Source organism: Hippoglossus hippoglossus, chromosome 2 (assembly GCF_009819705.1).
Source record: "Hippoglossus hippoglossus isolate fHipHip1 chromosome 2, fHipHip1.pri, whole genome shotgun sequence".
In the NCBI taxonomy this organism is placed as follows: domain Eukaryota; kingdom Metazoa; phylum Chordata; class Actinopteri; order Pleuronectiformes; family Pleuronectidae; genus Hippoglossus; species Hippoglossus hippoglossus.
The window spans coordinates 3,018,141-3,032,360 of NC_047152.1; the positions used below are offsets into that span (position 1 = coordinate 3,018,141).

At 42.7% G+C, this 14,220-nt stretch overlaps 1 long non-coding RNA gene across 1 annotated transcript in view; it reads right to left on the reverse strand.

The window, feature by feature from the left end:
* The window catches only part of LOC117776186, a 162,177-nt gene that overhangs the window by 35,683 nt on the left and 112,274 nt on the right, over nucleotides 1–14,220 (reverse strand). The window contains exons 5-6 of the long non-coding RNA XR_004616407.1: nucleotides 14,054–14,198; nucleotides 13,405–13,460 (exon numbers count right to left, since the gene is read on the reverse strand). This is a non-coding gene — a long non-coding RNA (uncharacterized LOC117776186). The remainder of the gene's footprint in view (nucleotides 1–13,404; nucleotides 13,461–14,053; nucleotides 14,199–14,220) is intronic.

A 14,220-nucleotide genomic window follows, 5' to 3' on the forward strand; every position in this document is an offset into this window, starting at 1 on the left:
ATAATATAGCACGCGATCTGCAAATATTACACAATGTAGTGGAACACTAAAAAATGATCATTATGGGCACTGTGAACCTCAACAGGTGAGGTAAGGCAAACAATGTCTCCCTCTGGAGCTGTACGGGACTATTAGACTGTATGTATCTTGTAGAATGCAGACTGAGTATTCGCACTGAACTACTGGTCAGTAATGAAAGGAGCTGTGGTCGTACACAACCCGGCAAATTCTCTTCGAGTGCTAATCCAGTGACCAGCAGCGAGTTTGAAATAACGCAATTAGCACTGAAAATGCTGCAAAACGAGAGGCGCGGACGCCATGGGTGACTGATGGGGAGTTTGAGGTCAGAGTGACCTTTGTAAAAAAGGAACTTCAGGCGAGGTGCAGTTACTGTAACTTCACTGTCAGCTGAAAATGTCAAAAGACGGGGTTGTAGAGCTTGAATATTTTAAATTAGAAACTTTATATACTAATCACGATAGGATTCTCAACGCCAACTGACCCAGACTGCGACAGACTAGTTGCAAATTTGTCTAATCAGGCTAAAAAATCAATGTGTCTGAGTTAAAATAATTCACAAGGGGTTCACAGTTTGCATTTATTGCCTTCTCAGCATACGACACTCTCTGTGACGCTTCGGGATCAGTGATTGGAGATGATCCCGATTCTGTTTGCCTGAGACTTAACTAAACTGCTGTGGAGCCCAGCAGGTCGAATCTGACTCCACCGCAAAGACCAAAAGTAAGAAAAACTAAAACGAGTCCCCCGATGTCTCGTCCAGTTGCAGTAACGAACCGAGAGGCCTTGACAGCCCATCACACACAGGCACACAGGCACACAGACACACACACGCACACACACACCCGTGCACTATAAACATCCAACTCTTGCTAACTCAACAATACTCAAGGTTTTCACTGGACAGGAAATGGATTCGGAGAGACGGGGAGCTCAGTGATACGAACACGTCTCGTCAAGGACCGAACACAATGCAGCAGGAAGAGAAGCCACTGCACTGCCCGAGTGAGAGCACTTCCCCTGACATTGACCACAGAGGGTGAGTGAGGGGGGAGTTAGTGCTGCATGGCAGGTACTCAAACACTGCATTTAAAGAAGCCATTGGAGAATCTGTGTTTTCTGTCTCCTGGCGTAAAAATTAAAATGTAAAATTGATTCTGCTTAATTTCCAACTCATTAAAGAGGTCAAAGTTCAGTGCACTGTGCAGGGACACCGTGCAGAGTTACTCCACTTTGGTTAACGTGTTTTTGACTGACTACATTTGACTAATCTGTTTGGACGTGGACCAAACTAGGTCTAAATACAAATACAAATTTCTCATAGATGCTTTCTGTCAATTTAGGGGAAGATCTAATCACACTGTTGTCTGTTCCAGTGCTTGCTTTTGAAGTAAGTTTGGTTTTAATTAGTTATTTGATGCTATGAAAACAGGGTGAAGCGTCATGATTGACAGCTGAGATTTGGCGAGTATCTATTAAACCTCCATTCCTTGATCGCTACTTTGGCTCCAAAAACGTAGCATGGCCGCGTTCATATATTTCGGCTTCATTTCTGGACAGTGGGAGGAAGTCCATCTTTATTTACAGTCAGGATAAATGCATGCTATTCTTCTCTTTATGATACAACTATATTGATAAAATATGTGTTTTAATCGCTTTATCTTCAGGTTTTATCATCTGTCTTTTGCAAATGACCCCATTCATAACTTGAACTAAGCTATACAATATAAACATAGCTTATATGTCCGTCATCAACAGGATTAACTATAATGAATTTGTGACGTACAGAGTGACACACTCCTGCTTCTCTTCTGGGGGAAATTTACGAAAGCGCAAATAATTCCCACTGTGTAAAATGGAACTTGAAGTGGTAGATATTATGAGGCCGTTGACAGAAACACCTCAAGATGATTGATAACGCAAATATAAGAGAAACTAGCAGTTAACTTCAGTTCTTGGTTGATCGCTCCCTCGACGTGATTCCCCGGCATTCACCCGAGATACAGCATGATGAGCTTCAGGTAATGAGATTTCTTCTTCTTTTTTTTTTTTTCTTCGCCTCTCCATAAAAATGCATACATAACATTCTGAAAACAAACTCCTCAAATGCAGACATCAAAACAAATGGTGAATTAAGGCACGACACTCACCGCCTTGTTCTGAGAGCATGGCCTTGAGCTAGCGATTTTTAAACTGTGCCACCGTTAATTTATGCGAAGATCTGAACTAATTCTTTGGCAACTGTGAAGTGAGAATATTAACGCGATGTATTTCCTTGTCGATGATAATGCTGCGCTCTTAATTTGAGATGTGCGGTGTAGTCGAACATGAAATGGGAATTTGCCCCAAACTATGTATTTGTCACTGAGTGTCGGATGTGGAATGAGGTTACATGCATCCTTTGCTACCCACACTCTTAAGATACAAGAAGAGGTGTATTTCTCCCCACACACTGCGGTGTGTGCGAGCTTCAACTTAAAGCCCCAGTTCAGAATATATTATATTTACATATTCCCATCCAGGGTGCTTTTTTATAATGCATTTGCATAGATTTCCTCAAGTGTTTGTTGTGTGCGTGGTGAATAAACTAATCCATCAAAACTAAAAAAAGATTTTTTTCCTGCAAAGCATTTGCATACTGACCCTTCTGAGGTCGGAAACTGTAAAGTTGGCATTAGATCAACAATTATTACTGAGCTTAAGATGAAGTTGATTAAAAAAAAAGTAATTGTTAAAGTTGCTTGTGTTGAAACAATGGGCCCCATTGAAGTAAAACCCTACAATCTACTGTATATACACGTGATACCACATCTTCTCATATAATAACCTCTATAGTGAAAGGCCACTGTAATGTTATGTTGTGTTTGCACTAAACTAGACCAAATATATTCTTACAAATAATGCACCACATATTCCTGCCAGCACATCTACTACCTCAGCCAGGCCAGTAAACACTGAACTGGACTAAATGAATCATCAGATCTGCTAATGGTGTTATATTCCTTTATTTTGTATTTTTGTATTTTCTTTAACAGCTGCTATAACAAAAAAAATGTCCCCCTGGAGATTTATAAAGGCATTTTCACTTTGAAAAGACCTGGTGGCTTCATTCAGAGTGATACAGAGCATTGACTAGGGCTGGGTGATAAATAATATCGAGATTAATAATTTCATATCAGTCTTTATCGATAATTATCTGATTAAATCCCACATTATTAGTCTGAAGACAGATTTTTGCTCCTGAGTGAAGGTGGTAGTTTTACACTGAGAATGACAAACACTTGATAAACAGCAATATGTCTTACAATGTTATATCTCCTTACTGTGCTAGCCCAATGTATAAGCAATACAATGATATATATTGATGTTGACGAAAATTAGGATGCAATAATTATTGATATTGTTTTATAGCATCAACATGTGAAAACGTCTTGGCTTTATGAATTATGTATATTTTATGTATATTGTTGAAAAGTGTTGAAAAGTCTGTAAAACCTATTCAAATATATCGAGAAACTAGTTTTTTAGGTTGAATTGCGAGACTTTCAGAGACATGTGAAGCCTTTAATAAAGGGTTAAGAATAGACTGCTTCATTACCAGTCACACGAGAAGGTTGGGAACCAGTAAAGAGCAGTGAGAACTAAAGGTGTGAAAGCTGAAGTGGTGTAAATATATTTTGACTTTGACACTGGCGAGGACAAAGTACCACTTAGGAAGTAAGTCGTTTTTTCTTTAACTCTAATGATGTTAATTGGTCACTTAACTTCAGTTTCAGAATCACATGAACTTTACTGGAGGGATAAGGTGTTTTATGAAGCAGAATTTGGGTTTAGGGATGTTTAGTTAACTTTAAGGTTAGCCCTTGGGTTTTTCCAATGTTATGAGGTTCACTTCTTACATCGCCATGGGAAGGTCAAAGCCCTTTTCTCACTTTGCTTTTGTACACTGACACTATACTTCAACACGGACTGATTGAAGCACCGCAGCAATACATGAGAGTGAGTCCTCCCAAGTCCATTTGACTCACTTGTTCTTTTTTTAGCTTACTAAAAGACATAAAAGATGTACACGCGAAAAAATCTAATTACACATAGCAAGCATTGCAAAAAAACACGGGAGGAAAATGTAAATGAGACATAAAGAGAAGTAAATGGTCTGTAACTCCACATGACAGCGGTGTTCTCGTGGCAGTGCAGAACCACCCTCTCTGAGCAGGAGTAAGCAAACGCTCGGAATATTTAGAAATACTTCTCAATATGTCACCCAGGTGAGCCTGTGACAGAAGAGGAGAAATGTCCTTTTAAGAGCCTGGGAGAGAGGATGTGAGTTCTTTGCACTGTGACCAAGCCATAACCCTAATGGATACAAACTGTCATCTGGCTAATCCCCAGGCCACGTCATGGCAGTGCCACCCAGAGAGCGCCGGGGCCAAAGGTAACGTCACGTATCCTGCTTTTACAGGATGAAGCCCGGCGTCCCAGTGGGTATACTCTCGGTTTACACCGCGCTAAATGAGGAGGAAGTGATGCGTTTATGCTGTATAAACCTCTGCTGAGTGTACAGGATGCTGCAGCTGCGTAAAGTTTACCTGCTGGATGTAAACCATGAACACACACATACAGTATGAGCCGAGGCACACTGCATTTAGCTGCACGCACACACACACACACACACACAGGCAGATATTCACACGTATATAAACACACATATACACAGGCCATGTTTATATCCTATCCTCAACCTCTTGTCATCTTTATATTGTGATGGACTGTACCTGCTGTACCCCTCAACCCCCCCCCCCCCCCCGCTGGCACATTTATAAACCGATGCCTAATTACGCTGCGGCTCATTCTCAGTGTTTGTCCTTTCTCTACGAAATCCATCCATTACAAACCTCACCTCCCTCTCACCTTTTTACAAAAAGTCCCCCAAAACTGCACCGAGAGGAACGTGCCCCGCTGCAGGAGGATTTAACACATTTTGGAGACGGCCCAGATTATACACGGTTAAATGATTAAATCGCTGAGGTACCGAGCGGAAAAAAGGAGGGAGAAAAGGAATAAAAAGGAGAAAAACAGGTCAACGTGCACCCTCAGAGTGCTCTGGGGAAAGCAGGAGATAAGAGTTTATCACAAGCGTATAAGGAGATACTGTTAATCCTCCTTCTGTGAGTGTTCTACATGAAATAAATCTGTGACTGACAAACTGGAAAGATACTATTGTTTTAGAGGTGGAGGGATACAGAGGGATGGAGGGGTGGTGGTTTGTTGTCTGCAGATAAGCGTGTAGATAATCAATTCATGCCGGGTTGAGCGCTTTCTCACGGAAGACACGCGGCGTGCAGAGGATGCGGAGTGAGCCCGGCGAAGCAGGTAGACGGGCGCGGTGCTGTGCTTAGCTGGTAAGTGTTTAGTCCTTAATAATTAATCCCGCAGACTTGCCAAAAGCAAGATTGATTATTCTATTAGAGGTGGGGATCAACAATGACCTGACTGTAGCTCTATTTCACACACCGTTTGAGTGGCGAGAATAATAACCGACGCTGTAATGCACATAACTTTTTTATTAATACTCTGAGTAATGATTAGATTTCCCGTGTGAAGCCGGGGGAGATGAGGACAAAAGGAACGAAGACAAGTGTGTTCTACCTTATGAAGTACAACAAAGGTACGAGCACTAAGAGGAAAGAAGGTGGTTTCCCAGGACGTGAGCAATTTTATCATCCTAAATATCATAAGAACAATGTATTGGTTGGTTTAAAACCTTAAAACTCCAGGTTAAAAAGTCCAGCGTCTTGAATGAGTTGAGCTGCTGTTAAAAGTCCTGTTAAGCATCATAAATAGATAAATATTTATATATTTACATATTGTAGCGGCGACTGCATCAGCGTATCTGCAGAGTCACATTTATGAGCATCATGACGAGCGGCGGACTGAACACCAACACGAAAAATTATTGTGAACTCATTATTATAACGTTTATAGTTACACTTTAAAATTTAAATGGCATAAAGCTTTGACAACAACACATAAGGAATAAATAACTATATATATATATATATATAGGCAATATATATCAGTAACAGAAATGGTATAATACCTAATATACACCATAGACCACCTGCCCCCCCCTAAAATCTATAAATCAAAAGGCTTATGCCGATCAGTTATTGCATCCGGGACTTTGGTGCTCTGCCTTGGTCTTCATTGTGCACCTTCACAGATATGCTGGGTCTCTGACAGACCACAGCACTGAAACTAATAAACCTTTTGTCCTCCTCAGTTGTCCATCTAGTGCCAGGGTTTTTTATTTTATTGTAATTCTTCCTCTCTTTGGTTTCTGGAGGGAAGGAAAAGTCTCAGGATTTGTCCTTTGACTCCCTAAACCCTCCTCAACCCCTGCAGCTTCCCTCTTGAGCTCATATCCACCCACAACACACACGCACACACGAACGCACAAGCAAAGCCACATATCAACAAGGTATCTAACCACTGGGAGGCAAGAGATCCACAGAGGTGTACATTAACATAAATACCAAATCTGTGAGAGAAGAGAGAGAGAAGAGAGTGTGTGTGTGTGTGTGTGTGTGTGTGTGTGTGTGTGTTGGTGTGTGTGAGGGGGGCAGAGTGGGGGGGAGAACAATGCATTCATTGTGTGCAGATGGAGGATATAAAAGAGAGAGAGAAGCGTAGAGAGTAGCTCCATCTACAGGCCGAGGGATCTCTCATTTTACACACACACACACACACACACACAGGATGTGTCTGCCACTCTGTCACACAAACACACACTGGGAAACCAACTCTGCCCCCCCCCCACACACACACTTTGCTCATTTGCTTTAAAACATGCAGCGTTCTCTCTCTCTCTCTCTCTCTCTCTCTCTCTCTCTCTCTCTCTCTCACACACTCTTTCACAAAACCCCACAAACACACAGAGACAGAACGTCTTGCGTTATTCTGCACATTCAGATTTTCACAGGCACACAATTTTGTGCACATCAACATATTTTGTGATCGATTCAAACTTCCACCCATTTCTTTTTTCTCTCATGCGCAACCTAAACTCCAACTGAGACACGCACCAACTGCCAAACACACGTGCACAATTTCTAAGCCTCTCTCTCTCTCTCTCTCTCTCTCTCTTTCATTTGAAAACATGCACTGATTCTTTTCCAGCTGCTGCGATGAATGATAAGAACGAGCTCTTTTCTTTTTTTTCTCCACAGCTTCTGCATTCTGTTAATGCAGATTTGAGTTTTACAGGAGGAACATTAACATTACACCATCAACCTGCTTCCCTCTTGAGGTTCGTTAAGATCAGGTAATGCAATTAAGATCCAATTAAAACCACATTAAATCGTTTTTAGGCATCATTGTTTGTGTCGAGCAGAGACAGGAGCTCTCTATTAGCGCACGCAGACAAATGCAGATGCTCGGATATAAAACTGAGCGTGGGTGATGCACAGAAAGAAAACACAAGCACACACATTAACAAATAAAGGCCTTTAAGGTGTCTTAGTGTTTGATCCCACACAAGGAAATAATGTTAAAGGTCTTTAGTGTTGTGTCTAAAAAGACCTATAAAGCCATAAATCCGAAAATAAAACAATTTCAAAGTTGCTCTTTTTTTTCTTCTATCTTCTGGAAAATGTCACTATGAATTCAGAATCATGTGCCGAAGTGAAAATCTATATTTCCGATGAGTGGAAGCCCACATGAACACCGTGTTCTGCCAAAAGTTAGGAGAACACTCGTTGCATCTCACATGACAGATTCTCGCTCTGATGTTTCTGTGCTCCTCTCACGTGTTTGCAAACAAAGAAAAAAAAGAAAAGAAAAGCAATAGCATGATTTGCACAGCACCAATTAGATGTCTGGTGATGGTTTTGAGAGTTGTTTGCTTGTGTTGCCGAGCCGACAAACACAGTCCTGATGAAGGAGATTATTTTAAGTTACCATTAACGTATGAATAAGACTGATTTTGTTTAAGTTTTTCAAATTTTGTCAAAAATGACGCTAAAACCCTGGTTATTGTGTGTGAGGGCAAGAATCAGGTAAAATCTTCAGCCAAAATAAAAACACAAACCAACCAAAGGTCACTGGTTTGAAACATAGTCTGTATATAAAGATGGACAACATGATTGCTCCGTATACAAAGCCCCTGGTGGGCACATCGTGATTGACAGCTGAGACCGACTGACAATTGGTTAAGCGTGTGCGTCCTCGATACCCCGGCTCCGTTCCCCAGGGACTTGCAAGATGGCAGCGTTCCTATGTTTTGGCTTCATTTCTGGATGGCGGGAGGAAGTGGAGACGTGTCGTCCATCTTTATTTACAGTCTAATGTTCGAAACTCTGGATAAAAACAAATGCCTTTCCTGTGAGTGTGGTACTGAACCTGCCTTCACTCCTCTGCACGACAAAAAAAACTAAAAGATAGAGAGAGAGAGAGAGAGATTCCATGGATATTAAGAGCTTTAACCAGCCGCTAACTCTTGTGATCCTCCACCCTAAAGCCACTTAGGCGTTCAGGAAGCCCCATGTGAAGCCAGTTGGTCCTGCTCTGTCACCACCTCAGCCCCAGCACGTCTTGTGCACTTCCAGAAATTAGTGGCATTATGCAGAATCGGATAGCAAGCCTTCGGACTCCTCTCGCCTTGATTCAGCCAAAGAGGAAATCTATGGTGATGGCTCGACTAAAAGCCTGACAAGTGGGAGGGGAGAGGGAGATCAAGAGGCTGTGAGACCTGGTCCACTTCCTGTTCTTTTAATCTGTTTGTTTTCTTTCTTTGTGTTTTTTTTTACTACATCCCTCTGTCTGGATTTTCTACAACACAATGATGAAGTTAACTTTTCAAAACAAGTTGAATACTGAGCTCCTAAAGGTGCAGCCCTTTCCTCTCCAGCAATGATTTGGATCTGTTATTGCTAATACTTTAATAAAATCTCCTCTAACTCATTCAAACTCTTGGTTTTGGATAAAATCTTTTAGAAAATCTGTCCTCAGAGGCAAAATATCTTGCAAAAAAGATGTGTGCCAAGTCCTGCTAAAAATAATTATTTAATCATCTAAATAAATAAAATGGGATTTGTTAAGAAACTGCTTTTTCCTCTTCCCCCTCCTCCATGAAGAGGTCAGTGGTCAAAAACACAACAGAAATCCCCGCAGCTGGAAGGAAATCGGCATTTTGCTCAAGGACACTTAAGCAGGGCAGCTCGACTTTTGCTCGCACAAACGATATCACCATGAATTACAGTACATCTCCAGCCAACAACTGCGAGTTACTTATTTTCTTGTTCCTCTGCGTTAGATGCAGTGAACGGGGGGGGGGGGGGGCAGACGGTTCAGGTGTGATCACATCGGCCGCATCCTTGCCGCAGATGTGGCGGCAGAAAACGAACCTGACATTGCAGAACTGAGAAGTAATTAGGGGCCGGGGCCGGCACGCTCCTTCGGCTGACACCAAATCAATGGAGTTTTTCCGCGTTATCAATTAAAGACGTGTAATTACAACCGGGGAGAATTGCCTTCTCACAAACAGTCAAGCCAGAGACAGCCCTTCACCGCTGACTGGCTCCGGAGCCGCTCCTTCGATACGCCACACCTTGACCCCGCCGCCTCGGATGACATCCTGGAGCGGCAACGACTGGGTTGTTTATGGATTTTGTGGCACTCGCTCCAAACACCTGAGCGATAAAGTCAGTGTAGCGTGCCGCACCGAAATACCGCTTTTGGTAGCGAGCCAAAGTGCAAAATGTATTACTCCAGAGCCCTGTTCACCGCTGAAGCCAGCTGGGTTTGAACCATTAGCCGGTACAAGCAGAGACAACCTGGTTGCTGAGCGCACCAACACTCCTGGGTAAATGAAACAGAGGGCTCTATACTAACTCCCCCTCCCACCCAAACATCCACCCCCTCCACCCTGCGGCCTCCCATCAGCACCTGGGAAAATGGATTTCAAACGAGGGCAGCTCCGCATCCCCCCTAAATGAGCAGATGGAGGCTTCCGCAACGATTATCACCGCATTACCTGGGAGTCTGTTGACGAACAGGAACAATACAGGCAGCGCTAATAAACCCCAATCAAACATGACACCCCCGCTAATGTCGCTCACTTCTCTATCCCTACAAGGCAGAAGTAGTCGCGGCTGATTCATTTTCATCAAACGGCCGGGGCTGCAGCTGCACTCGCTACGAGCGGGGGGGAAGAGCTGGTGGAGGTGATTTCTGTCTTTCTCAGGCTGCTCGGCTCACCTTATCATCAAAAAGTGTGTTGGAGTCATTAGCAAGACATATACACCAGAGTTCCCGCAGGAATTTTATTCTTGTCGGGTGGGAACAGGACGATGAAACTCTGACACTCCAAACTGCATTCAAAGTGAATAGTCTGTGAAGGGCATGTGTGATTATGCATAATTGCATATTCCTGTGATTTGTATTTATTTATTTTGATAAAGTAAAAGACACTACCGTCATTTGTGCACCAACACCTTGGTTTCTTTGGCTTGTTACAGACAAGTACGTCTCTTTCCCGACTTCACACTTCTTTTCCTCTCTTTTTTTTGTGTGAGTTCTCAGTTTTCTCCCGTGGGGAGTCTAGCACTCTCTCTCTCTGTCTCTCTCATGCCTCTTTTCTTTCTTTTTTTTAACCAAAAAAGCACAACTGTAACAACAGCGGTCTCTAAACAACCAGGGGATTCCAGACGAATGACCTCAGCACCGTTCGTCCACCGCTGAGATACAAATATTTACCCCTACTGCGTTCAGCTCAGCAGTGAGGGGCCGCCCCGCCACGAGAATCACTCTCTTGATTGGGCCCTGCCTGGCTTACATGCCCCTGGACACCGAGTAGAACTAGTCCCTATCCAGTCTCTTTTCTTTCTGGTAACCTGAAGATACATCAAAAATAATAGGTATTAAGAATAATGTGGCAAGTGGGGATGAAATCTGATGCCATTCACTACTTTCTCATTCTGATATACATATTTATCACATTCAGAAGTGGTTTGGAAAAGTAGAACCTCTGTGAGGAGCTAAATGAATCATAATTGTGTGTGAATATTAGTCTATGGAGAACTTCATAATGTTGCAATGTTCATGAGTTTAGATTTTCTCCCTTTCACCATTGACAATATTACTGTTCTTTATATTTTCAAAGTCTTTTTTGCTCATGCACTTCTACTGATGTTATCAGTCCCAGACCTCCAGCATGCAGCCGATTGGGGCAGTTTGACAAACGAGGAAGATGAAGATATGATGAGAATCGGCACTTCCAAGCCGGGGGCCATGGTGAAGTCGGAACTGACCCCTCAATTCGATGCTCTCAAAGTGGCCACAAGCTCTGGCCAGTTAAAATAAACAGATAAAAGCAACGGAAGCAGATACAAGTAATTGAAAGGAGTGTCCCTGGCGTTGCGGCTGGGCTCGCCCTGAGGGACAGAGTGAAGACCCCTGAAGAACCTCGGAGGAGAGTTTCTGCCCCAGTTAAACTGCTGAGGCGTCTCATCAACGGTCTCTGGACATATTCTGCACATGTCCGTCTGTCTTTAGATCACCTCGAGGATCCCCCGGAGGCAACTAGAGGGGACACCTGCGGGGAAATATGTCCCAGCCGATGCCCACTGCAACTTGGAGCTGGATAAGCGACAGAGAATGCAAGGAAGGAGTCATTCTGACCAGAGCCAACAAGATATTTGCCTCTGAGAACAGTTTGGGCACCGCTATGCAAGTGAGAAACCCAGTGCACTTACACTTTAAAGTTGAAAGTACAAGAATTAATGGCTTCATTTAAAAATGAACTAAGGCAGCTCCTCGAACTAAAAATGAACTAAGGCAGCTCCTCGTGCACATTCTTGTGCTTTAACTTCTGCACTGATGATTTAGTTTTTATTGCTCTGTAATGAGATATTGACTCCCTGTCTTGTTTTATCAGCTCATGTTTCCAGGTGCTGTGATTTCCCATGTTTTATTATCTGCCTTAAACGTCTCTGCAGACAAAATCTGATCTTTGATTTGATCTTTTATGTCTGAATAAAACACCAGAGGTGATTTTTCTTTCCTCTTTGACCTTTTATTTTTTTTTCTTGTATCTTAAAAATGTGAATGGATATGCTGTCTGTGTTGTTACACCAAAGACAGAAAAACAAAAAGATCATATTTCTCAGCTCTGGGTGAAATGTATAAATCACTGTGCTCTGTGAAAGCATCACTAAGGGTCTGAAAAAAGCCTGAATACACAATGTATTCCTTTTCAAAGCACCCGCTGCAGTAGTTTGTGTTTGACACTGATCAAGCATAATCATCAGGCGATCAGGGCACACACACACACACACACACACACACACACACACACACACAAAGAAGATCTCCCCCTCTATCTTCCCAGTGCAAGTAGAGCTAACCACTCCAGGGAGCTGGAGACTCAATTAATGACATACATACAGCACTTGCAAGATGTCAGGAAGAAAGAAACACAACTGCACATATGCACATTAAAGGCCGTTCCATACTGTATGTCTGTGTGCGCATACGCAGCTCATGTAGTCGCATGTACTGTATATAGTTAAGTATGTAGGCTAAGGCCGGCCTCTGGGAAATCCTCTGTGTTCTTCTGCATTTTTCTGCCTTGAAACTTTAACATCGCTAATGCACTGTAACAAACTATAACCTGCTCTGAAACAAACACTGTTAGCAAACATTGGATTCAAAGCAAACTCGGCTAACGCTTCGTAAAAAGGCACAAATGGTGGCACTTGTGGATACATATGAAAAAAAAAGATCTAACTTGAAAACATGCACGTGTCTCCGTGTGTATCTTTCCTGCACACATGACATACTGGGCGATTGCCTCAGGCTGATTGGTTTCGCAGATTTCCACAGTGAAATACGCTCCAACCCACTATCACCAGGCTTTTATGCCCCCCCCCCCCCCCCCCCCCCCCCCCCCCCATTCCCTAGAGCATAAGACATTGGCCACTAAATGAACATGGCCCTCGTGTGATAAGCAAAGCTCAGAGGAGCTCCTAGTTAGAGGAAAGTGAAAAGAAAATTGGACAGAAAGCGCAGATGAGTTGCTGATTATGCACTACAGCCCTTTAAGTGGATAAAAAAAAAGAAAAAAAGAGAGAAAATGGCAGCAGCGCATAAGCTGTAAAATGGTCTGGGTAGTTTTGAGATAATGTTTTTCTATGCTTTTCTAATGTTTCAGATTTCAATTGGATTCTTAACCCATTTTTTTTTTTTGCAGAAGTTGTATTTCTCTGTACAGATTGTAACGCTCTGATGTGAATTTTGCGATTTGGGGGGCGTATAAATAAAACTGACTTGACTTGATTAATAAGATCCACGTGCCTTTGTACAACTCTTCACATCCTGTATTCTTACCTTGATAGCAGCTCGAACAGGAAGCTTGAAGAGCAGAGAGGCCAACGGACTGGAGGCTGGAAGAGAGGAGCAACAAGGGGCTTAATTACCTCATTATTCCACAACCGTCCTGTGCATGATTTTATGAATGTAATGAGTGCAGTTATTTTTGCACAGAAAGTAAAATTCTTATGTTTTATGTTATTCTTATGCTTCTACCTGAATTATACACCTGCCCAAGATCTACTATCTGTTGAGGAATTGTTGTCCATCCTCACCAATATCCATTTGTCCACCTATATTGAGTTCTTCATTCACTAGATATAAATTAGAGGGCGCAGACCTCTGCCAAGGCCCGACAGTCCCCTTAAATTCAATGGAGCCGCACCAAAGTGCACACACTCATCAGTCCCCTAAATATTCCTGATTCTTATTCTTATAAATCAAGATTCATTCATTATTCTCTGGGAGTATCCTGTCCTGGTCTACTTTTTAAATTTCTTTACATTTAGTCGTTAAGATTAATCTACTACACTTTTTTAGTCATTTATCTAAACTAAACATTCGGAAACTTTAAATTATTTTAGTTTTCTGTTTGTAAGGGAAGGTGTCCCCCTTCTTTTAAAACATGGACATGTCTTTTTTGGGAAGTGAACTCTTCATTTCACACCTCTGTGGTCCTCCACACGCCAAGGCCTCGCCTGCTCGCTCCGTCTTCCCGGCTTAGGCATGGTTGGCTAAAGCTGCGGGGTCGCTACTTGGAGGAAGACGGTGGCTGCTCACAGATCCCGCGGTCAAAGGTCGGTCCTGTTCTCCTGGCGAAAGGTGAGAGGACCA